Source organism: Capra hircus, chromosome 4 (assembly GCF_001704415.2).
Source record: "Capra hircus breed San Clemente chromosome 4, ASM170441v1, whole genome shotgun sequence".
NCBI lineage: Eukaryota > Metazoa > Chordata > Mammalia > Artiodactyla > Bovidae > Capra > Capra hircus.
In genome coordinates, this window is record NC_030811.1 from 101173102 (window position 1) to 101199102 (window position 26001).

At 39.6% G+C, this 26001-nt stretch overlaps 1 long non-coding RNA gene across 1 annotated transcript; it reads right to left on the reverse strand.

The window, feature by feature from the left end:
• Positions 1 to 25503, reverse strand: LOC108635920. The gene is made up of 4 exons (XR_001918015.1): positions 25446 to 25503; positions 6402 to 6476; positions 1200 to 1284; positions 1 to 115 (listed from the first exon to the last, which is right to left on the reverse strand). It is a non-coding gene; the product is annotated as an uncharacterized LOC108635920 (long non-coding RNA).

Below are 26001 nucleotides of genomic sequence, written 5' to 3' on the forward strand. Positions count from 1 at the left end.
TATGGTCATTTCCAACAAATTGACCCCTAAGAAAATTTTATTTATGGGTTTCAAATACCTGGGTCAACAACTCTGGTTCTGGCCCAAATGAAGAATTTTGGATTTTCTCTCTTGCCTGAAAAAAGAACCAACCAAACAAAATATGTGATAATTTTCAAGATACTGAACATCAAACAATGGAAGACAGCGATCCTTGAGATATGAACAATGAATAAAGTAAGCCCTATGATTGTCCCAACCAAGTACTTTGGTAAAGTTTCAGACCAGAGTATGGAGGAAAGGACCAATAAACTGAACAAGTTCAATGACAGAATTCCTTGAAAGGCATAAACTACCAAAACTCACTCAAGAATAACTAAATAACCTGGATAGCCCTATATGTACTGAATATTGTATAGTATATTAAATAAAGACATTGAATTTTTAGGTAGAAACCTTCTGACAAAGGAAATTCCAAGCCCTGGAAGCTTCAATGGTAAATTCTACCAAATATCTAGAGAGAAATGGTATCACTTTTTCAGAAACACTTTCAAAAAATTGAAAAGGAGGGCATACTTCGCAATCCATTATAAAAGAAAAGGCATTGTTGTATTACTAAAACCAGACAAAGATACTACAAGAAGACCAATTATCAGTATCCCTCATTAATATACATGCCAAAATTTGAAATAAAATTTTTGCAAACCAAATATAACAATATATAAAATGTATAATACACCATGAATGGGGCTTCCCTATTGGCTCAGACAGTAAAGAATCTGCCTGTAATGTGGGAGACCAGAATTTGATCCCTGGGTCAGGATGACCCCTGGAGAAGGGAATGTCTACCCACTCCAGTATTCTTGTCTGGAGAATTCCATGAACAGAGGATTCTGGCAGGCTATAGTCCATGGGGTCATAAGTAGTTGATCAACTAGCACTTTGAACTTTTTAATATGTTAGTTTTATTCCACGAATGTAAGATCAGCTTATAATTTGAAAATCAATAAATATAATTCACCACATTAAACAACTAGAAAAGGAGAAAAAGGCATATGATATGTCAATAGACACAGGAAAGGATTTAACAAAATCCAACACCCTTTCCTAATAAAAAATTTCTCAATGAACTGAAAATAGGAAAGAACTTCCTCAACCTGATAAAGGGCATTTATGAAAAATGTATAAGTAACATTAGACTTTATGATGAATGTTTTCACCTTAATTTCAGGAACAAGACAAGGATGTCTGCTTCCACTATTTCAGTTCAATACTGTACCAGGAGTTTTAGCCAGATGAATAGAGCTAGAACAAAAAATAAAAGAAATTCATATAGGAAAGGAAGAAGTGAAACTGTCATTATTCACATATGATATCATTGTCTATGTAGAAGATCCAATGGAATCCACACACACAAAAAAGCTTTGAGTTTATGAATTCTTAATATAAGGACTGTAAATGTAATTAGTGGACTCTCAAAAGAATTTAAGTGTATAGACTCTAATATTTGGAATTCAGGAGTGTTTTAAAATGAGTTGAGCTTGGGGAAAAAAGTCACAATTATTTTAGATAAAAGATGTTGTTACAAAGTTCACTAACATTCAGAAAACTAAGATCATGGCATCTAGTCCCATCACTTCATGGCAAATAGATGGGGAAACAGGGGAAACAGTGGAAACAGTGTCAGATTTTATTTTTGGGGGCTCCAAAATCACTGCAGATGGTGATTGCAGCCATGAAATTAAAAGATGCTTACTCCTTGGAAGGAAAGTTATGACCAACTTAGATAGCATATTGAAAAGCAGAGATATTACTTTGCCAACAAAAGTCTGTCTAGTCAAGGCTATGGTTTTTCCAGTGGTCATGTATGGATGTCAGAGTTGGGCTGTGAAGAAAGCTGAGCGCCGAAGAATTGATGCTTTTGAACTGTGGTATTGCAGAAGACTCTTGAGAGTCCCTTGGACTGCAAGGAGATCCAACCAGTCCATCCTAAAGGAGATCAGCCCTGGGTATTCTTTGGAAGGACTGATGCTGAAGATGAAACTCCAGTACTTTGGCCACCTCATGTGAAGAGTTGACTCACTGGAAAAGACTTTGATGCTGGGAGGGATTGGGGGCAGGAGAAGAAGGGGACGTCAGAGGATGAGATGGCTGGATGGCATCACTGACTCAATGGACATGAGTCTGAGTGAACTCTGGGATTTGGTGATGGACAGGGAGGCCTGGCATGCTGCGATTCATGGGGTCACAAAGAGTCGGACACGACTGAGCGACTAAACTGAACTGAATTCTAACCACATAATATCTGTAAATCAAACCGCTGATAGTACTTATAATGATTTTGTAAAAAATAGTACATATATGAATTGCCCTTGCTATAAAGCTACTTGTTAAATAGGTCGAATATTATATGAGCACAGTGTCTTTACTGATACCCTGTACACCACTCATGGCAATGTAGTTGTTTGCATGGTTTCAACATAATTTGAAAAAATAAATTTATGATCATAACTGTACCAGAAATGTCACACTTGAAGGCAAAATGGATTTCATTAAGTGGATAAGCCCACTCTAAAAGAATTAGAACTGCACTTCATGCATGGGATTCGGTTTGGTACCCATTCTATGACTAATAGGATTCCAGCCTTACAAGAATGTATATTATCACTCCTGGCAAGTCACATACAATCATGAATTTGAGTTCTTAGAGCTGAAAAATGATTTTTGTTGTTGTTCAGTTGCTAAGTTGTGTCTGCCTCTTTGTGATCCCATAGGCTGCAGCACGCCAGGCTCCTCTGTCCTCGACTATTAAGTAGAGTTTGTTCTGATTCATGTCCCTTGAGTCAGTGATACTATCCAACCATCTCATCTTCTGTTGCCCGATTCTCCTTTTGCCTTCAATCTTTCCCAGAATCAGGGTCTTTTCCAATGAGTTGGCCCTTCACATCAGGTGGCCAAAGTATTGGAGCTTCAGCATCAGTCTTACACTTTTAGGGATGGTGGTTAATCCTAGGAAAAAACAGCCACTTTTTCTTTGATTCCTTGCTTCAGAGTAGACAAGGTGACACCAGCGGATACAAGTAAGGAGGTTTGGAAAGAAAGATGGAAAACTTAAAGAAAAAAAAGGAAGGGAAGGGAACTGGAAAGTAGAGAATTGAGGAGAGGAAGGAGAGAAAAAGTTGAGCAAAGAAGGAGATGAATAAGGGGGAGAGAGAAGAGAAGAAAAGACATGGATGGGAGGAGAGAAAAGGAAATTCTGGAACAATAATGGAGCCTGGATTTTTTTTTTAAATCCCTGAATAGAAATTAATTATCTGTCTTTAAAATGGAGTAGTTCTAGTTTTGTTAAGCTAACAGCAAAGGCATTAATCAACACTTTTAGTTGAACTTAGGTAAATAAAATAGGCCATGTTGAAAAGAACATAGATAATATAAAAGCTTTAGTCCATAGACTATACAAAACAGCTAATATTGATCTTGAGTTGCCACAAGATTTTGTTTGGAAATTTTCCTATTACACTGGGAGAGGAATATCAGTATACGATGAAACACCATTGCAAGCATGATTCCATATATAGTGCACAGATTGAACCTATGTCTAATTTTTGCCATTTATTAAAAAATGTAAAAGAGACTGACTGGGCTAAAAACATCCAGTGAGTGATCTTAGCACAAATATGCAATGAAAATCTTTTTTTTTTTTTTGGTCTGAGAGAGATCTTTGAAGATTTTCTGAGTCAAAAGGAGGACTTTAAAAAACTGTCCAAATCTGCTCTGAGACAGAATCTTTTTCTGGTAATATAATGTACAACCTCATCTCAAGAAAAGATTGGTAGTCCTGATGAACAGTTTAAGCAGTTTCTGATTAATGTAAAATGGATTAAAACCTGTTTGAAGAAACTAGTAACACCCCCAACCCAGATGACTGTCATTAGACCTGAAACTAAATTTACCTTTTAATCTCACTTCTCTTTTCCCCATAAATGTCTCTACCAAGAAAGAAATCCTTGAAATGGCCTGCTATTTTACAAGTCTGTAAAATCCTTGACGTGTGTACATAGCTCAATGTTATTTAATGGCACTTTGTGTAAAAGGAATAGTAAATTGTAACTTACTAATGGACTTTTAAAAATGACAATGTTAAAGACAAATTATATTGCTCTTGCTTAAGAAAAAACACACCAAAATCATCACTACATTAGACACTGTTTTGAGGGGGAAATAATTCCAGAATTGTCAGTAACAACATGTCGTGTGACATGACAACCACTTCTGGGGTGATGTCGGACATATGCCTAAACACAGGGAATAAGAACAGTTACAAGACTTATCAGGAAAACCAGCCAATATCTAAGGTTCTGAGCAGGATTAAACATCACAAATGGATTATGGGTATCAGGTAAAGTAGTCACGAGATAGCACGTCTCATAAGCACAGCGATTGCTAAGGAAGAACTGCTACTAAGTCGCTTCAGTTGTGTCCGACTCTGTGCGACCCCAGAGACGGCGGCCCACCAGGCTCCCCCGTCCCTGGGATTCTCCAGGCAAGAACACTGGAGTGGGTTGCCATTTCCTTCTCTAATGCATGAAAGAGAAAAGTGAAAGTGAAGCCGCTCAGTCGTGTCCGACTCTTAGCGACCCCATGGATTGCAGCCCACCAGGCTCCTCCGTCCATGGGATTTTCCAGGCAAGAGTACTGGAGTGGGGTGCGAAATAATTCTTAGTAAAACAGAATGAAAGTAGTATGACTGCTCCACTCACTCTTCTACAGCAGAGATTATGGGTTGCCTGAAAGTACTAAATCACATGTGCAGATATCTATGAAGTATTCAGTAATCCTGATCCTACTTAGGGGAGATCAAAATCTACTCAGACTGTCAGTTTCTAATATTATCCAAAATTTATTTTCAGTTACAACAAACCAAACAAATGTTTGATATAAGCACCAGACATTGCCCCTGCAGGATTTTTTTTTTTTTTTAATCCTAGGCTGTACAAAATCAGACTGCCGGGGGCCATCATGGGGAATCCCACCCGTGACAAGGTCATGCGGAAGGAAGCCTGACAAAACACAAAGATGTGATCAGGCTTCAGGGGTTCCCCCTGGAATTTCCTGAGCATCCACCCACCAAGACCAGAGTCTGCCTGCTTTACTGTGTTATGCTTTCCACCTACTCTTCTGACATTAACAGGGGGCTGTCCCCCCCACCACCTTTTTCTGGAAAAAATTAGAGCTTTTAGATGATAAATCTCCTGGGCATAATACGAGTGTTTCAATCCAAAAACCCCTCTGATGGCTTTCTAGCCTGCCTGCAGGACAAGTACAGCTGCGCATGTGATTGTTTGAGGCCTCCTGACTGCAGGAGGCACAGGAAGCTTAAAACATGCTAGGAATGTAGGGGTTTCCGAGGTGTCAAAATTATTAGAATAGGACTGATTAAAGGTTTCATTTGTTGAGCCAATACTTGCTGGCAAATTTTTATATCTTTTATTTTTAGGTATAGTTGGTATATAGAAAAACAGGTAGTAGACTTGGTATTAGCAACATTAGATCTTTGAGTTAAATACTTTCTTTGTTATAACCCACTGTACCTTTGTTCTACAGGAATGGAACTTTGTTTAGTACTTTGAGGGTGATGCAGAGTAAAGAAAAAACACTTCTAGGGAAAAGGAGTTTTCTGGTTTGATAGTTATCCAGAAAGAGAGCCATAAAAATGTTAACAGGCCTCTTGGCCAGAAGATAATGTAAACCACCTGAGACCTTTTGTATACAGGAGGGTATGCAAAAAAGAAAGCCTGGTCTCAATGAGAGTCAGGACTGCTGCCCCTGCATAACTCTGCATATTCCACTATTTGTTTATGTACAACTTGGGGTATATAAGCTGATTTTGAAAAAAAGTTTTTGGAGTCTTGCACCGATGCTGGGCTTCCCCATGTTGTTCTTTTCTCCCCTTTTTCGGCTGAATTCCCATCTGGGGCGTGGAGGCTCACCATGTATACTTACTTGTCCCGGCTTCTGAGATCCGTGAGAGAGAGAGCCCAAGGTGGGGCACTCTCCGATACTCAAATGGACGCCGGTGGCCTAACATAGATGGTGCAAGTTCCTTGTCTGAAACTTTATTGGCTTTCCACGTATACCAAGTTATTCACACTCTTTTCTCCACTTAATTTTCCTACTACACTATTTCTTCCTAATCTAATCTTATATCTCTAAATACATAAGTTTTCCTCGCCTATCCGTCTCCCCTTCGAATCACCCTGGTTCCACCGGGGCTGGACCCCGGCATCAGACAACTAATACCATGCGAAAAAATTAGAGAATGTAAATTAAACAATAGAATGTTTAACTTCAAAGTATAAAAAATAAGCCAGGTGCTAGTTAAGAGTATGGACGAGAAAATGGTACAAAAGAAGAAATCTTACCTCCACACCCAAGAGGGTCAAGTATGGTTTTCCCAACATGTGTGCCATGTCTGTATTCTCTGTTTCTTGCAAGCCCTGGAGGAGAGCAGCAGAGAGGTCTTTATAGACATTTTGGGGAGCCAGGTGATGAAGTGAGGGTCAAAACAGCAGGAAAAGATGATAAATCTGACTTTTCCTACTAATCTACATACCCAAAGTGCAGCTGTTTGTAACCTCAGTAACAGGGTAAAAAAAATTACCTCTTGGTTGCCAACCCTAGATCATATATCATGTAACCCTTTCATTGTAATAGTTGTTCTTAGAGTGGTTCCACTAAATCAAAAAAGACCTTGCCTATTGAAAGGGGAGGGAGAAATATCCAATGAAGTTTAAGTAAGCAGCTGGTTTGGACTTTTAGGTGATACTGAAGAGATATAACTTAATTCTAAGAGCATGGAGAAGCCACCAACTGTTTTGAGCATACGTGGCAAGATCTATTGTATTCTTTAAATATTAGTTTGTAAAGAAGGAATTATGGAGAGGCTAGTCAGGATACTTTTGCTGCACTCTAGGTAAGAAATATTAGGGCTTAGAATATAGTGAAGAATAGAAGTAGACAGATTTAAGATATATTTCAGAGGAACTAAGAATACTTTTTTGTGGTTTGTGAATGGGGGATGAGAGAAAGGGGGAAATGAAAGCGATTCCCTGACTTTCTATTTGAGTCACTGCGGAAATAACTGATCTGAGGACAGACTAAGAGATTAACAGGTTTGGGAGTGAAGTCAGGAGTTCAGATTTTAATGTGTAGAGTTTAAAAACCTTAGCAGACCTCCAAATAAAGGTGTCAATTAAACATTTGTCTATATGACATTCTCAGAGAAAATGTCAGGGTTAGATAAATACATTTGATAATCATCAGCATGTAAGCTGTATTATAAAAATGCATTTAGATGAACTTCACTGTGGAGAGAGTGAAATAAGCAGAAGAAGATATATCAAAAGCAAGCTCTAAAGCAAGAGCTTCAATGAGTGTTCCATTGAATTTAGGGAAATGGAGGTCACTGGTGACTGACAAGAATAGTTTCATTGAAGTGATAAAGCAAGATTAAGAGTAAGTGGGAAGAATTCCCTGGTGGCACAGTGGTTAAGAGTTTGCCAGATAATGCAGGGGACATGGGTTCAATCCTTGGACCAGGAAGATTCCACGTGCTGCAGAGCAATAAAGCGCAAGTACCACAACTCCTGAGCACACACACCTAGAGCATGCGTTTTGCAACAAGAAAAGCATCACGATGAGAAACCTGAGCCCCGTAAAGAAGAATAGCCCTTGCTCACTACAACTAGAGAAAGCCTGCGGACAGAAATGAATACCCTGCGTGGTCAAAAATAAAATTAAATAAATAAAGATTATTTTAAAAAGAGCAAGTGGGAAGTGCGAAGTTTGAGCAAACTCTGGGAGATGGTGGAGGACAGGGAAGCCTGAAGTGCTGCAGTCCATGGGGTAGCAAAGAGCTGGACATGACTTAGTGAATGAACAACAACAGGAAGTATGAAAATGAAGACAAGCTGTGGAAACAGAATGGTAGCCAGAATGGGATGATGGATCAAGACACTCTGCTTTTGTTATTGCTTTTTTAATAGGAAGAAGGCCCTAGGGTGTGTATACATACTCAGAGAAATGGCCTAGTCAATAATGAGAAATCAATGATAGAGGACAACATTGGAGAGCCTAAGTATGAACTGATGGTGGTGGTTGCCCAGTCACTCAATCGTGTCCGACTACTTGTGACCCCATAGACTGCAGCACACCAGGCTTCCCCGTCCTTCACCAACTCTGGGAATTTGCTCAAACTCATGTCCATTGAGTCGATGATGCCATCCAACCATCTCGTCCTCTGTTGTCCCCTTCTCCTCCTGCCTTCAATCTTTCCCAGCATCAGAGTCTTTTCCAATGAGTCGGCTTTTTGCATCAGGTGGCCAAAGTATTGGAGCTTCAGCTTCAGCATCAGGCCTTCCAGTGAATATTCAGGACTAATTTCCTTTAAGATTGACTGATTTCTTCTCCTTGCAATCCAAGGGACTCTCAAAAGACTTCTTCAGCACCTCCATTCAAAGTCATCAGTTCTTTGGTGCTCAGCCTATTTTTATTGTCCAGCTCTCACATCTGTACATGACTACTGGGAAAACATAGCTTTGACGACATGGACTTTTGTAGGCAAAGTAATGTCTCTGCTTTCCAATACACTGTCTAGGTTTGTCATTGCTTTTCTTCCAAGCAGCAGACATCTTTTAATTTCATGGCTGCAGTCACCATCTGCAGTGATTTTGGAGCCTAAGAAAATAAAGTCCCTCACTGTTTCCATTGTTTCCCCATCTGTTTGCCATGCAGTGATAGGACGAGATGCCATGATCTTAGTTTTCTGAATGTTGAGTTTTAAGCCAGGTTTTCCCACTCTCTTCTTTCATCTTTCACTATTTAGTTCCTCTTTGCTTTCTGCCATAAGGGTGATATACTGGCATATCTGAGGTTATTGATATTTCTCCCAGCAATCTTGATTCCAGCTTGTGCTTCAACCAGCCCAGCATTTTGCATGATGTACTCTGCATAGAAATTACATAAGCAGGGTGACAATATACAACCTTGATGTACTCCTTTCCCAATTTTGAACCAGTCCATTGTTCTATATCTGGTTCTTATTGTTGCTTCTTGACCTGCATACAGGTTTCTCAGGAGGCAGGTAATGTGATCTGGTATCCTCACCTCTTTAAGAATCTTACGGTTTGTTGTGGTCTACACAGTCAAAGGCTTTAGTGTAGTTATTGAAAAAGAAGTAAATGTTTTTCTGAATTCCCTAGCTTTTACTATGATCCAACAGATGTTGGCAATTGGGTCTCTGATTCCTCTGCATTTTCTAAATCCAGCTTGAACATTTCTCAGCTCACATACTGTTGAAGCCTAACTTAAAAGATGTCGAGCATTACTTTGCTAGCATGTGAAATGAGTGCAATTGTGCAGCAGTTCGAACATTCTTAGGCATTGCCCTCCTTTTGGGATTGGAATGAAAACTGACTTTTTCCATTCCTGTGGCCACTGCTGAGTTTACCAAATTTGCTGGCAGATTGAGTGTAAGCACTTTCACAACATATCTTTTAGGATTTGAAATAGCTCAGCTGGAATTCCATCACCTCCGCTAGCTTTGTTTGTAGTGATGCTTCCTATGATCCATTTGACATCACACTTCAGGATGTCTGGCTCTAGGTGAGTGAACATATCATTGTGGTTATCCTGGTCATTAAGATCTTTTTTGTATAGTTCTGTTTATTTTTGCCACCTCTTGTATTTCTGCTTTTGTTAGGTATTACCATTTCTGTCCTTTATTGTACCTATCTTTCCATGAAATGTTCCCTCGGTATCTGTATTTTCTTGAAGAGATCTCTAGTCTTTTCAGTTCTATTGTTTTCTCTATTTCTTTGCATTGTTTACTTAAAAATGCTTTCTTATCTTTCCTTGCTACTCTTTGGAGCTCTGCATTGAGATGGATGTATCTTTCCTTTTCTCCTTTGGCTTTTGCTTCTCTTTTTTTCTCAGCTATTTGAAAGGCCTCCTCAGACAACCACTTTGCTTTTTGTATTTCTTTTTCTCGGTGATGCTTCTGATCACTTCTTCCTGTACAGTGTTACAAACCTCTGTCCATAGTTCTTCAGGCATTCTTTCAGATTGAATCCCTTGAATCTATTTGTCACTTCCGCTGTACAAACAGATTCAAGGGATTAGATCTGAGAGAGTGCCTCAAGGTGGGAGAAAGCAGTTCTGTGCTTAGGTAGGACAAGTGTCTGCAGAAAAAGGACATATATGAAAACCCGGTGTGAGGAAAGAGTGAGATCCATATTTTGAAATTAATTAGGGACCACAGGATGCCAGCACTTCCCTCAAAAATAGCTCACAGAGTCAGTGAATTGAGGCAGCAATGGGAAATGGCCACAGGGCAATGTGAAGAAGACTGATTAGAGAACTACAGTCAGAGCAGCTGGACCAGTTGATCCCAATGCAGCTTGTGCCAAGGAGCACATGTCTGCAGTGTTTCCAGTGGCATGCTGGTAAACTGGCTCTCCAGAAAAAGAAGAAAGGAAGGAAAGGAGGAAGGGGAAGAGGGGGGAATAAAAGAAGGAAGAGGGGAGGGAGGGAGGAAAGGAGGGAGGGAGGAAGAAAAAAATGAAAATGGCAGATTAGAGAGCACCAGGAACCTATCTCCTCACCAAGAAAAAACTCTACTGGCACAATCTGTCTGATATAACTATTTTAGAATGCTGGAGTCTGTTGAAGCCTTGGACGTATGGACAGTAAACTGCAGTTAATTTTGGTCAGTTTCAGCTCTTAGTACAGTAGCAGCTGCCCATCTCCCAACACCAACTCCATGGCAGGCAGCTGTGCACGTGATCCTGGAGCAATCTGCACAGAGCCTAGAGGAGACAGGGTGGACAAAAATGACCCTGACCTCCAAATATCAGAGGCTGTGTTCTGATTGCTGATTGCTGCTTCTGATCACAAAGTGCAGACATAGAGGTGGGTGGCCACCATTGTTGTGCCTCCTTCTATTATTGACAAGCCCCACCCTCCGGGACTGAAGTGGGACCTTTTTTCTTTTCCCTCTTTTGGAAGCCAGAAGGTAAAGATTAGGACATCCTAAAGCAACCGCTTATATAGGGAAAATTAGAAAGTGACCATACATGCCCAGGAAAAGGTGCAGACTCAGAATGTCTGAAAGGAGCAAGGGTTTCCCTGGTGGCTTGGATGGTAAAGAATCTTGGCGCGATGCAGGAGACCTGGGTTTAATCCTTCAGGGGAAGATCTCCTGGAGAAGGAAACGGCTACCCGCTCCAGTATTCTTGCCTGGAGAATTCCATGGACAGAGAGGCTGGCAGACTACAGTCAATGGGGCCACAAAGAATCAGATACAACTGAGCAACTAACACTAAGTGTACACTTCAGGCTGTTTCCTTTCTAATTGTTTCATTTCTCTGATGGAAATAAACCATTTCTTTTTGTCTTAGAGTCATTCTGTTCAAAAAATATGAAAAATCTTTTAAAAAGTAAGTCTATACTCAATATTCAGCACAATACAAAAGATGAAGTAGATCTTAAGCTACCAATAAAATTGACTGCAACTGTTAAGAGGCTGAATTGTACAGCATGGAGCAAAAGATGACTATGAAATGAGAGCAAAAATCATTTTTTAAGTGTGTAAAATGCCACATTATATACCCTATTCTTAAACTATTCATACTGAATAAATATAATGTAGAAACCAAATTTCACAAACAGCAAATAGTAACAAAAGAATTGAAACTATTTTTTTGTTATCATACAAATCTACAACAGATTCAAAAAGTATTGGGCAAGCTGAATAGAGTTTTGAGAATGCTATGCACATTTGCAGAACAATCAAAACACTTCCCACAGAGAGGGGGGGAAAAAGCAGATTCTATTGAAAAACATTTTCATGACACAGAATCACTGAATTAAGTGACTTTCAAAGAAAGGTGCGAACCCTACAGTAATTTCAAGTCACATTCAATATGAAGCAAAGATTTACATGAAAGAAGTACTTTTAGATGTATGAGCATTCAGAGGTAAGAAATGTACTCAGTGAAGTAGAGAACCCGCAAGGCTTTGCAATAGCCTGCCCATTGTTCAAGAATGATGACTTCAAAAGGGATTGCGGAAAGAAAGGAAAAATTGGAATAAATACAGATCAAGTAATGAAAGAGCTCAATAAAAGTGAGCTCCTATACCCATATACCTGAGTCCAGATGCTACTTCTGTATGGATGATCCAGACATGATTAAGTTACAGCATATCAAAACCTCAATCTTGACTGCTATCAGATTTTCCTTCTCCAAATCCTGTTTGATGATAGCCCAGCTATCCAGTTACACAACATACCTCAGAGTCATCTTTGAATCCTCACTTGCTCCCATTTCCCCTCATCTTTTACTAATTCTATTGCTTTTATTGCTAGTGTCTAGACACTCCTTTCATTCTGTTTGTTAATGGCTGAATCCGAGCCCCATTAATCTCTTGCCTAGGTCACTGTAACAGTATCTTAATTGATCTCCGATGTCCCCCGTGTTTTGCCTTTCAATTTTTCTCCACATTGCTGCCAAAATAATCATCCTAAAATGCAAATCTGATAATATCACTTCCTTGATAAATATCCTCCAGGATTTCCTTGGTACCAACTGGGATAAAATCCAGACTCTCAGCATGAGATTAAAAGCCCTGATAAGGACTTGTGTTAGTGCTCAGTCGTGTCTGACTCTTTGCGACCCTATAGACTGTAGCCTGCCAGGCTCCTCCATCCATGGAATTCTCCAGGCAAGAATACTGGAGTGGATGGCCATTCCTTTCTCCAGGGGATCTTTCCAACCCAGGGACTGAACCCAGGTCTCCTTGCAGGAGGAGGATTTTCATCATCTGAGTCACTAGGGAAGACTTCTTCCCTACCCATTATTTCCCTCATATCCCCTGCTAATCCTTCCAAATCCAACTCAATTATCCCCTGTGAATATTCATTCATAGCCTCCTTATCTGAATCAGGCTTCCTAGTCACAGCTCCTTGCTGTTCCCTTTGTCTTCAAATTTATCTCAGTTTCTCATAATTGACTGACCATGTTTCTTTATTCATACTATTCTGTGAGGACATTAAGAAAAAGTACCATTGTTCTTCACTTTTGTATCTCCAGCAAGGTTCATGAATACATAATAAGCAGTTCAAGTATTTGAGAAAGAGAAAATAGGGAAGGAAAAAAGAAGGGGTTAATAGATAATGCTAGGAACCTTTTAGCTCTAAAATTCTGTCTTCATGATTCCTTTAATTTGGGCCAGACTCTCATGTCATACACTTGTAATCTACAGGCAGTAAGAGGATAGCTATCAAAACCAATAAACTATTCTTCTGTTGTCCAGCTCCAAGAGAAAACGTTCCCTTAAACTCACCACATAAAGGCACAAAGCTTCAAGCCAAGAGAAATACGTAGTAGTAGGATAAATTCTTAGAAGTATCCCAGGTGGTATACTAGAGAGCCAATTTTTACCTCCAAAGCAACAGTGCTTAGAATATACAAACAGATCATGCAGGTCAATATAAAAAATACAAATAACCTAATCAAAATATAGGCAGAAGATCTAATAGACATTTTACCAGAGAAGACATATAGTCAAAAAAACATTATTAAGTTCTGGAGCAACAAACAAATCAAAACCATAACAACGCATCATCTTACACCAATCAGAATGTCCATCATCAAAAATCCATGAACAATAAATGTTGGAGAGGGTGTGGAGAAAAGGGAATACCCCTACACTGTTGGTGGGAATATAATTGGTACAACCTCTATGAAGAAAGTATGGAGGTTCATTAAAAGATGAAAACCAGGACTACTATACGATCCAGCAATCCCACTCCTGGTGAAACCCATAATTTGAAAAGATACACACATTCCTATTTACAATAGCCAGGACATGGAAGCAACTGATGTCTATCTACAGAGGAGCAGATAAAGAAAATGTGACATATATATATTTATGAGAAGGAAATGGCAATCAACTCCAGTATTCTTGCCTGGAAAATTCCATGGACAGAGGAGGCTACAGGCTACAGTCCATGGGGTCACAAAGAGACAGCCATGACTTAGGGCCTGAAGATATGTATGTGTGTGAATATATATATATATATAAATACAGTAGAAAATTACTCAGCCATTAAAAAAGAATGAAATTAGCAACAACATGGATGGACCTAAAGATTATCATACTAAGTGAAATGTCAGACAAAGATGACTGTCATATGATATCACTTATATGTGGAATCTAAAAACAATGATACAAATAAACTTATTTACAAAACAGATTCACAGACGTTGAAAACAAACATTGTTGCCAAAGGGAAAAAGTGTGGAGAGGGAGGGATAAATTAGGAGTTTGGGATTAACATATGCACACTACTATATATAAAATAGATAATCAACAAGGATTTATTCTACAGCACAGGGAACTCTACTCAATATTCTGTAATAACCTATACAGGAAAAAACCTGAAAAGGGGCCTTCCCTGGCAGTCCAGTGGTTAAGGCTTAGCACTTCCACTTCAGGGAGTGTGGGTTTGATCCCTGGTTGGTGAACTAAGACCTCACATGCCCTGTGGTACAGCCAAAAATTAAAAAAAAAAAAAAAAGAATCTGGAAAGAGATGGATAAATATATATGCATAATTGAATTACTTTGCCTTTACTGTATACCTGAGCTAATGCAACATAATACACACACTCCAATATAAAATAAAAATAAAGTTTAAAAAAACAGAAAAACAAACAAAAAACATTGTTCAGAATTGCACAGGTCATCTTCCCATCCTGCACAGACATCAAAGTCAAATGTCAGGGAGGTGAAGCCTTTTCACACACTAGAGGGCAGTCTTGGAGCAGCAGTAAGTGGTTTCATGCTTATGAAATTTTTTGTCTGGGTTTTTCTTCCCTTATCAGGTTAAAATGTATCTCTCTTTATTCCTAGACTCTAGGAGTCAGACTTGGTTGTGCCCTTCTCTGTGGCATACTCATAACTCTTCTACAGCATTCATCACACTGTTGTTATTGTTTCTAGATAACCGGTGAGAAAAAATTTTCCATAGGGCTCTTGCCTTTTTGCCCATTTGAGCAAAGATATTGACAGCTTTTGCTTCCAATTATCTTTTCAAGGATGTTTGTTTGGCAAACTGTCTTTCAAGACAGAGATAATGTCTTCCTTCTAGGAGGAAAAAGGCAGGTTTTTTCCCTAACATGTGTTGATACCAAAGAAGATGACTTATACCAAGTTGAGGTTAGGCAAGTTCACTAGCAGCCTCCTTTTCAACACTGGGAGTTTCCTAAGCTTAGGGTTCCTCAGCTTTGATATCAACCTCCTATATACACACCTACCTGGGCACTTTACATTGCCGCCATGGAATGTGGTGGGGGTCGGGAAGGATTCCATGAGAGTATGAGGTTTGTGCCACCTGCTGTGCACGAGTTGTTGTAGTTGTTGTTGTTCAATCACTGAGTCATGTCCGACTCTTTGCTACCCCATGGACTGCAGCATGCCAGGAATCCCTGTCCTTCACTAACTCCTGGATTTGCTCAAACTCATGTCCATTGACCCAGTGAAGCCATCCAACCATCTTTCTCTGTGGCCCCCTTCTCCCCTTGCCCTCAATCTTTCCCAGCCTCAGGGTCTTTTCCAATGTGTTCACTCTTCACATCAGGTGGCCCAAGTATTGGAGCTTCAGCATCAGTCCTTCCAATTAATATTCAGGGTTGACTTCCTTTAGGATGGACTGGTTGGATCTCCTTGCTGTACAAGAGACTCTCAAGAGTGTTCTCCAACACCACAGTTAAAAGCATCAATTCTTCACCACTCAGCCTTCTTTATGGTCCAACTCTCACATCTGTACATGACTACTGGGAAAACCATAGCTTTGACTAGATTGACCTTGTCCTTTTCTCTGAGCCAGGTATCTCATGTATCTTGCCAGTCAACTCTTTGTGACCCTAAAGACTGTAGACCACCAGGTTCCTCTGTCCAAGGAATTTTTCAGGCAAGAATACTGTAGTATGTTGCCAATTCCTCCTCCAGGGAATCTTCCCAACCTAGGGATTTAACCCATATCCCCTGTATCTCCTGCATTGGCAAGCTGACTTTTACCACTGAGCCATGTAAGAAGCCCTGGTAAGCATTTAAATAGAGTGAAATCTCAGACCTTTTTTGAGTTTCTGATAAAGTGCAAAGTGTATGTGTATGTGTGTGTTTAACCTAAAGCCCTCCCTCAATACCTACATTTGATGACACATATTTATGTAGAGGAATAGGAATCTCATGGAAGATAAAAACTTGGACTACGATTCCTCTTTTTTCCCACTCAGCAATCCAACATCAACATTAAAGTTCAAAATTTAAAGTATATTTTATATATAAAGACATAAAATCATGTGTTTTTTCAATAAAGGAAAATGAGGGCTTCTGACTGAAAATGTAACATAAGGAAGAAGAGGTTTGGACCTCCATTTAGATGGAAATGTTGCTTCTGGATTCTGTTTTTGGTTGACTTTGGAACCCATGCTTATTCAGTCATTCTTGCACTGTGGGTATGTCTGGTAAAATGACTCTGTATGTGCAGCCAAAAAATTGAAGCAGCATAACTAATAAAAATTGGAACCCAAGTAGTTTAGTTGTGAGCAGCTTCCTTCAGAGAGGGATACCAAGGAAAGTAATGTCTTCTTCCTCAATGCAAGAAGATTTGAAGGCTGAACAAAACCTCCAAAGAGATGAGAGATTCAGTGGTAATAGCAATGGGATCAGCAAATGAGGCATCAGAACCAGGAGGAATGGAGAATTTCACTGAATCATAGTTCTGTGAATCTCCTGGGGCCCTTAAGCCTGCTCTCATTGGCTTAAGGAGATGGGGCTCCAGTGACCCTGGAGCCACCTGATGACAGGCTGGATGTACCTGACAGATAAAGTTATCCAGATGTCAGTCTCAGTGGGGTCCAGACAAAAGGTCTGAATTTCTATTTATTCTGAGATAACTGATTCATGGTCATGAGTAAGCATCCCTGGGGAGTCTTACAAAAATTAGGGAAGGGGAACCTTGCTAGTAAACTGGGAGAGGTTTTAAAGCCATTGAAATGTGGGTCGTAAATACAAATGCAATTTCATTTTATCCACAAGCTTGTGAAGCACAGGGGACATTTGGTAACAAAAATATCAAAGTACAAAAGATACATTTCACAGGAAAAGTTTACAGCTTGTCCTCTGCAGGACAGACTATCTGTGCTGCTCTTTCATCACAGTTAGTTAAATGAGGGCTCTGGCAGTGCAATGACTCAGAGACAGCAAAATAAAGTCGTAACATCAATATCCTCAAATGTTTGGGGATATATTTGAGAACATAAATATTAAATGTTGAAAAAGGGATTCAACCTGCCCTTCACGTCCAGCCAGCTGGCTTTTCTCCATCACGCTGTGTCCTCTAAGATTATCCAAGTGAGAAAAACAAAACTTTCAAGGAGCAATGGTCTATAGCGCTTTGTAAAGAGGTCATGAATTAGTGGTTTTGTCGTTGCTGCTGTTGTATTTCATTTTTATAAATAAAAATTTAATTGTTCTGACTCCACAGTCATAACAGATATCTCATTTGAGGGCAGCTGTTTCAGTGTAAGGGACTGTGAGCACTTCCAACCAAATAAAATTTCCCAATATTTATCCAATGTTACCATTGATAGGTAAATTTCAACAAATCATTTCTTTGAAAGAAGACTTTGCTGACATTCAAGGTCTGTTGGTTAATAATGCATTAAGTTTGTTGATTACTCTTTCCAATATGGCTGCTAAGGAGAGCCATTGGGAATAATAAAAAAATGAGAGGAATAAATTAAGAACATGGCATATAAACTTCATGGTTACCCAAGATTTTCATAAAAGATGAAGAAAAAAAGGAGAAAACAAGTAAAGCAGGAGGTGAGACAGCTCCAGAAGCAAACGTCACAGATTTTACCCATGACTTGACAATAAGAGCCACGGAAAAATCTAAATTCCTTTCTGAGACTTGGAACTTTATACCTTTTCTCTGAAGTGCACCTCCCAAAGTATGTTAAGTGACTACCACTTAGGGAAAGTTCTGAACCCTATTTGGTTGCATACTATTTAATAGAAGCCCAATGTCATCTCACCTTAATACACTAGAATGAAAATCCCACCAAGAAGAAAAAGGATGATAGAGAGAGGTAAATATTCCCCTACCATGTATGATTAGCACCTCTGATGATTTTTCTTGAGCTCGAAGAGCTGTTATTAGAAAATTGTAACTCTGGGTAGTTAAGTGAGGCAGATGGCATATAGGAGTGAGTGGTGTGCAATTTACAGTAAACAAATTCTTTATCTTTGACGGGTCATGGGGAGAGCTAAAACGGTCTCCAATTCAATCAGGGAATACACTAAAAAACACTGACATGCAGATCCACTAATTATAGTGAAATGTGTTAAAAAGCTACAATTATCCCAATGGATGGAATCTTTTCCCATGAAGACGAGAGAACACCACCCAGAGTCAGGGGCTGACAGCAGGATCCCATTTGTAAATGTGCCCCCAGGTTGGCTGACACCTGTTCAGAGAAGATATTCAAGTCTTCAGGACTTTCCACTTGGTCTTCTCTCAAGACAGGTACACTTTCTGATAGTATATATGAGTGTGATTTCATCAGCTGTTCTTGTATTAAACATAAAAGCAAAATCTGTAGCTGTTTCTTTCTGTCTTAAAGGGAGAGGATCATAAGTTAGTGGGAGTGTTTCTTATAATACCCCTTAGTTATCATTAAAATGTTTCAAATATCCCAGAGCTTGATTTCTACCTCCACAGAAAGAAGAAAGAAAACATAACACAAATTTGAATGTGTTTCTTAATAAAAGTTATTTGATCATATATTGAACTGTGGCCATGAAAATTTGTCAGACTGAGAGATAAAGGCACAGAATGTGCAATCATATAATTTTTAGGAACCACCTGTATGATGTAGACTGTCGCCTACACTGGAGTACTCCATGGGATTTACTGGTGGCTTGGAGCATATGAACCTTATACAGGTGCGATGGGGTGCTCTCAAATGATGCCATGTGGGTTGTTGCTGTTCAGTTGCTAAGTTGTGTCTGACCCTTTGTGACACAGGACTTCAATCCAAAGGAGTGAGACCATTGCATTGGAGGACTTGACTTGGATAATCCCTTAAATTCAGTGGTAAATGGGTGTTTGCACTCAGTCATGTCTGACTCTTTGTGACCCCATGGACTGTAGCCTGTCAGGCTCCTCTGTCAGGCAAGAATCCTGGAGTGGATTGTCATTTCCTTCTCCAGGGGCTCTTTCTAACCTAAGGATTAAACCCAAATCTACCACATTGAAGGCAGATTCTTTACCCACTGAGCCATCGGTGGGGGAAGCCCCTCAATGGTAGTACTAGAATGTAAAAAAGAACAGCTATGACTTGAGGAAAGATTTTATCAAACACCCTCCAGATATCTGGAGACCTGGGAAATTTTGCTGGGTTTATACTATTTTTTGTGTGTGTGCATCCGTGTTATTATTTGTAACATAACCATTACCTAAGGAAGTTCAGGCTAGAATTTCAAGTGTGCCAGTTGTACTGTGAATGACATAAGCATCCTTGGTGTGCCAGGCAATTCTGAAGGAAAAAACTACAGACACTGTCCTGGAATTGTGGCACCCTCATTTTTTTGATGAGAGATTGATTCCTCATTCTAACTGGGAAAAAAAATGTGACAACGTGTGATCTTTAAAAACTTATCTAATAGGTGTGACTGGTGGCTGTTTGACCACTTACTGTTTATCATGTCACTGGCCCAGATTTCTTCCTGAAGGGGATACATGACTTTTTGTTGGAAGTGTATTATAGGCTAATGTTTCTGGACTCAGGACAGATATATAAAGAGACAGTGACTAAGTGAGCCTCAGGGTCTTTTTTTTTTTTTAATCCTATTATATAGGAAGTGGTAATTTCTTGGGGCTCCAAAATCACTGCAGATGGTGACTGCAGACATGCAATTAAAAGACGCTTACTCCTTGGAAGAAAAGTTATGACCAACCTAGATAGTATATTCAAAAGCAGAGACATTACTTTGCTGACTAAGGTCCGTCTAGTCAAGGCTATGGTTTTCCCAGTGGTCATGTATGGATGTGAGAGTTGGACTGTGAAGAAGGCTGAGCACCGAAGAATTGATGCGTTTGAACTGTGGTGTTGGAGAAGACTCTTGAGAGTCCCTTGGACTGCAAGGAGACCCAACCAGTCCATTCTGAAGGAGATCAGCCCTGGGATTTCTTTGGAGGGAGTGATGCTAAAGCTGAAACTCCAGTACTTTGGCCACCTCATGCAAAGAGTTGACTCATTGGAAAAGACTCTGATGCTGGGAGGGATTGGGGGCAGGAGGAGAAGGGGATGACAGAGGATGAGATGGCTGGATGGCATCACGGACTCGATGGATGTGAGTCTGAGTGAACTCCGGGAGATGGTGATGGACAGGGAGGCTTGGCATGCTGCGATTCATGGGGTTGCAAAGAGTTGGACACGACTGAGCGACTGAACTGAACTGAAAGGAAAAAAATTACACTTTAATTCATTGGATCTATAACTCACAAGGATAAGAGAATATGATTTGGGACTTTGCTTTGGAATTTAACTTGAGAATTCTGAATTTAATTTCTTTGTGTTTTCAGTCTTTGAGCTTTAATTTTCCCCTGGCAATATGATGATAGCATTGAGCAGATATTCAAGTATGAGGGCCTCCTATATTGGAGGCATTGTGTTTTCGGAATATATGTTGTTGTTTAATCTCACTGCATGCCCTCTACTAGGCCGTGTGTCTAGAAATAATGTGGGAGGAGAAAGAGAATGAGGTGACCTCTAAGCGCTGGGTAGAGCAAGGATCTAGGATTAATTGAAATAATGTACTGTTCTCATTCATTTTTAGAGCCTTCTAAGCCAAAGTCTACACTGCTCACCAGTGGTCCAGGTTGCACAGCAGAGCCCTGTTGGAATTCAGAGAATGGCTTCATGAAGCTCAGAGTATAGCTCTGTAGGAAGTGATCTCCTCTGGGACCCATAGACACATTCTGGGAAACCACAGGCTCATTGCCAAGCCAACTGGTTTAGAGGAACAAACAGTTGGAGATGTTATGGAAAATATTCATCCCTCACTCTTTGTGATGCTTCTCTACAGAGAGAAATTTTAAGTTAAGGTTTCCAAGCCTTTGCACTACCACTTCCTCACTTCTCATGGCCACGGTTCACCTACTATTTTTGTGGGAAGAAATTAGTAAATCAGGTTTCCAAATTAGGTGGAGTCTTCTATTACACCTCTGAAATATCAAGAATTTAGTTTCCTTTTCCCTAGCCACCCAAAGCAATGAATGGGAAGCAGTGATACTGGGTAGGTCTCCATCTGGAAAGTGTTAGCAACCTAATTTGTTTTTATTTAAGCCACATTCTTCACACTAGCAATAAAAGTAATGACATTTTCATCTTCATCTGCCTGTAACTATATCTCCAACAGTTCTACATTCAAGCAGAGAATAAGGGTTTTATTAGCCAATTCAGCGGAGAAGGCAATGGCATCCCACTCCAGTACTCTTGCCTGGAAAATCACATGGACAGAGGAGCCTGGTAGGCTGCAGTCCATGAGGTCGCTGAGTCAGATACGGCTGAGCGACTTCACTTTCACTTTTCACTTTCCTGCACTGGAGAAGGAAATGGCAACCCACTCCAGTGTTCTTGCCTGGAGAATCCCAGGGACGGGGGAGCCTGGTAGGCTGCCATCTATGGGGTCGCACAGAGTCGGACACGACTGAAGCGACTTAGCAGCAGCAGCAGCAGCAGCAGCAGCAGCCAATTCAGATTCCTATACATTCTAGTTGTCTTAAGTATTTAAATTACCTTCAATATCAAAATAAGAACATTCACTTCTATGTATCTACTCCAGTTTCTAAAGCTATGTGAGAACTCACCTTCCAGAAAAAAATGAAGATTAAGTAAACATACTTTCATAGCTTTTAAAAATCCTCTCACATTATAGTTTTGACATGAAATAGTCATAAATTTCATGAATATTACATTTATATTGGAAATAAAAGATGTCATATATATAATATTTTAATATTAATTAAAAAATCGAATCTTCTTCATGAGCCCTTATCTTATCCTACTCAGTAACTAGAAAACCCAAGCTTCTTAGGTGGACATTGTCTTTCTTTGGACTATAGCAATCGCCCTACTCCCACCCAATTCTATTCATGAGGAATCTCCTACTCCAAGACTCTTGATAAGAGGAAGTTACTACTGCTCACTCTGGGAACCGAATTTTTTCTCCCAGCTTTCACATGACCTAGCTTCTACCAATAATATACACACATTAGATCTTGGCTTAGAGTCTGGGATACACAGAAGCAGGGAGTGTGCAAAATCAATTCTTTCAATATTGCCAGTAAGATCAACAGTTGCATCCATCTCCCAAAGCTGGTAGCAATAGAAAGAGTTCCAGCATTATCTCTATTGTCCAGCAATGATCATGGAGGCACTTTCAATGGAGATACTCATTCTCAGCAGTGTTGTCTTGATGGATGCATTCTGCAGAATGATTTGGACTTTGACTAGGTAGCCTCCAAGTCTAGTTTTCAAGCAGTCACAGCAATTGTTAACCAACTAATAGCTTAGGAAGAAGAGTTGGCAGGAAAACACAGAAGAACTATACAAAAAAGATCTTCATGACCCAGATAATCACGGTGATGTGATGACTCACCTAGAGCCAGACATCCTGGAATGTGAAGTCAAATGGGATTTAGGAAGCATCACTATGTACAAAGCTAGTGGAAGTGATGGATTTCCACTTGAGCTACTTCAAATCCTAAAAGATGATGCTGTGAAAGTGCTGCACTCAATATGCAGCAAATTTGGAAAACTCAGCAGTGGCCACAGGAATGGAAAAGGTCAGTTTTCATTCCAATCCCAAAGAAAGGCAATGCCAAGGAATGTTCAAACTGCTGCACAATTGCACTCATCTCACACACTAACAAAGTAATGCTCAAAATTCTCCAAGTCAGACTTCAACAGTACATGAACTGTGAACTTCCAGATGTTCAAACTGGATTTAGAAAAGGCAGAAGAACCAGAGATCAAACTGCCAACATCCATTGGATCATCAAAAAAGCAAGAGTTCCAGAAAAACATCTACTTTTGTTTTATTGACTACACCAAAGCCTTTGACTGTGTGGATCACAACAAACTGTGGAAAATCCTTCAAGAAATGGGAATACCAGACCACCTGACCTGCCTTCTGAGAAATCTGCACGCAGGTCAAGAAGCAACAGTTAGAAAGGGACATGGAACAACAGACTGATTCCAAGTCAGAAAAGGAGTCTGTCAAGGCTGTATATTGTCATCTTGCTTATTTAACTTATATCCAGAGTACATCATGAGAAACGCTGGGCTGGATGAAGAACAAGCTGGAATCAAGACTGCCAGGAGAAATATCAATAACCTCAGATGTGCAGATGACTGTACCTTTATGGCAGAAAGCTAAGAAAAGCTAAAGAGCTCTTGATGAAAGTGAAAGAAGAGATGGAAAAAGGTGGCTTAAAACTCAGCATTCAGAAAACTAAGATCATGGCATCCAGCCCTATCACTTCATGGGAAATAGATGGGACACAGTGGAAACAGTGGCTGACTTTAATTTTGGGGCTCCAAAATCACTGCAGATGGTGAGTGCAGCCATGAAATTAAAAGACGCTTACTCCTTGGAAGGAAAGTTATGACCAACCTAGACAGCATATTAAAAAGCAGAGACCCTTTGCCAACAAAGGTCCATCTAGTCAAAACTGTGGTTTTTCCAGTAATCATGTATGGGTGTGAGAGTTGGACTATAAAGAAAGCTGAATGGCAAAGAATTGATGTTTTTGAACTGTGGTGTTGGAGAAGACTCTTGAGAGTCCCTTGGAATGCAAGAAGATCCAACCAGTCCATCCTAAAGGAAATCAGTCCTGAATATTCATTGGAAGGACTGATGCAGAAGCTGAAACTCCAATACTTTGGCCACCTGATGCAAAGAACTGACTCACTGGAAAAGACCCTGATGCTGGGAGAGATTGAAGGTGGGAGGAGAAGGGGACGACAGAGAATGAGATGGTTGGATGGTATCACCAACTCAATGGACATGAGTTTGAGTAAACTCCGGGAGCTGGTGATGGACAGGGAAGCCTGGTGTGCTGCAGTCCATGGGGTCACAAAGAGTCAGACACATCTGAATGACTGAACTGAACTGAACTGAACTGAGCCTTAGTAAATCTGATTCTCTGCTTAAATTAACCAGAAATGGTTCTGTCACTTGAAAGTAAAAGTCCTGATGGATACCCTGTTCAGGTAACATTATCAGTTTCTACCAGTATGAACAGTTTCCCATCTGTTTAAAACAATCTCTTTCGAAGTAAGTCCTCAGTTGTACAGACTGATGTCCTCTTTCCTTTTTCTTCCACAAAAAGTACCTAGGTCTGCATTGTCCAGTAAAGCAGCCATTAGTCACAGGGGCTATTGAGCACCTGAGGTAACGTTATTCTGAGTTGAGATGTTCTGTAAGTGTAAAAACAACTGAATTTCAAAGACTTATTACAAAAGAGATGTAGAATATCTCCTTAACAATGTTTCATATTAATTACATATTGAAATTATATTCTGAAAATATTAGGTTAAATAAAATATATTGAAATTAACTTCCTTTGTTTCTTTCTACTTTTAAAAATACAGCTACTAGAAAAATTTTAGTTACATATGTGGCTCACATTATATTTTTATTGGATAGGCATATGGGAGAGCAAATGCTTATACATTTATATATTATATTGTTATTCTGTTAACTGTAATCTAATGCCTAGTCCTTAAAAACAATAAAAATCATTTCTTCCACAATATTATTTGAAATCTAAATTATTTTTATTAAGGAAGGGCAAGGGGCTAATGTAATAAAAGTGCCCAGGTGCCTGACACAGTGCTATGTAATTTGTTTTTATTATTTTAATGAACCTTCATTATCAGTGTGTGAAGGAGATATTATTATAAACGGAGATATATACTAAGAAGTTAGATAGTTTTCCCATGGATATTTATCTATTACATGGCAGAGCCAGTTCTGAAACATAGATCAGTTTGTCTTCCAAGAACTATTTGCATTATCCCAAGGGTTACACTCTTTCCTTCCCACTTTCACCTCATTAACTATTCACAAGAAAGCTTCCAAAATAAATCTACAGCCTATGGATCAACAGAAACTCTTTGCTTTAATCTATACATTTAAACCCCCTCAATTTTTCTATTTTAGAAAACTATAGTATTAATATTTCCACTAAGCTATATTATGACTGTGTTTCAAATTGTCAAATTCAGTAACTAATGCAAAATTAAACTTACTGAAAGACATTCTTACCCAATAAAATTTATGAACCAAAAGCACTTCTCTATTTCTTCTGTCTTCTAGGTCTAGGTTCTTAGGTCTAGCTGAACTTAGAACTATTTTAAACATAAACTATTTTTAAATTTTCTATTTTAATCAACTGTCTATCTGATCCACTTGGAGCCCTTGAACCAATATGAACGACTCCATACATAGGTACAGGTGGTCAAATTACTTTCTGTGTGCAAGAGGTTGTCTAGGAGATATATTTTTAAGTTCTGAAATATTAAAAACTGGGGAATATTTTGATAATTTATAGAGACATCAGTAAATACTATTTTTTAATTATGAGGTACCAGGATATTAGGACTTCCCCAGCGACTCAGTGGCAAAGAATCTGCCTGCAATGCAGGAGCCATAGGAGACACGGGTTCGATTCCTGGGTTGGAAAGACCCTCTGGAGGAGGGCATGGCAACCCACTCCATTATTCTTGCCTGGAGAATCGCATGGACAGAGAAGCTTGGCGGGCTACAGTCCATAGGGTCACACAGAGTCGAACATAACTGAAGTGACTTAGCACACATCAGG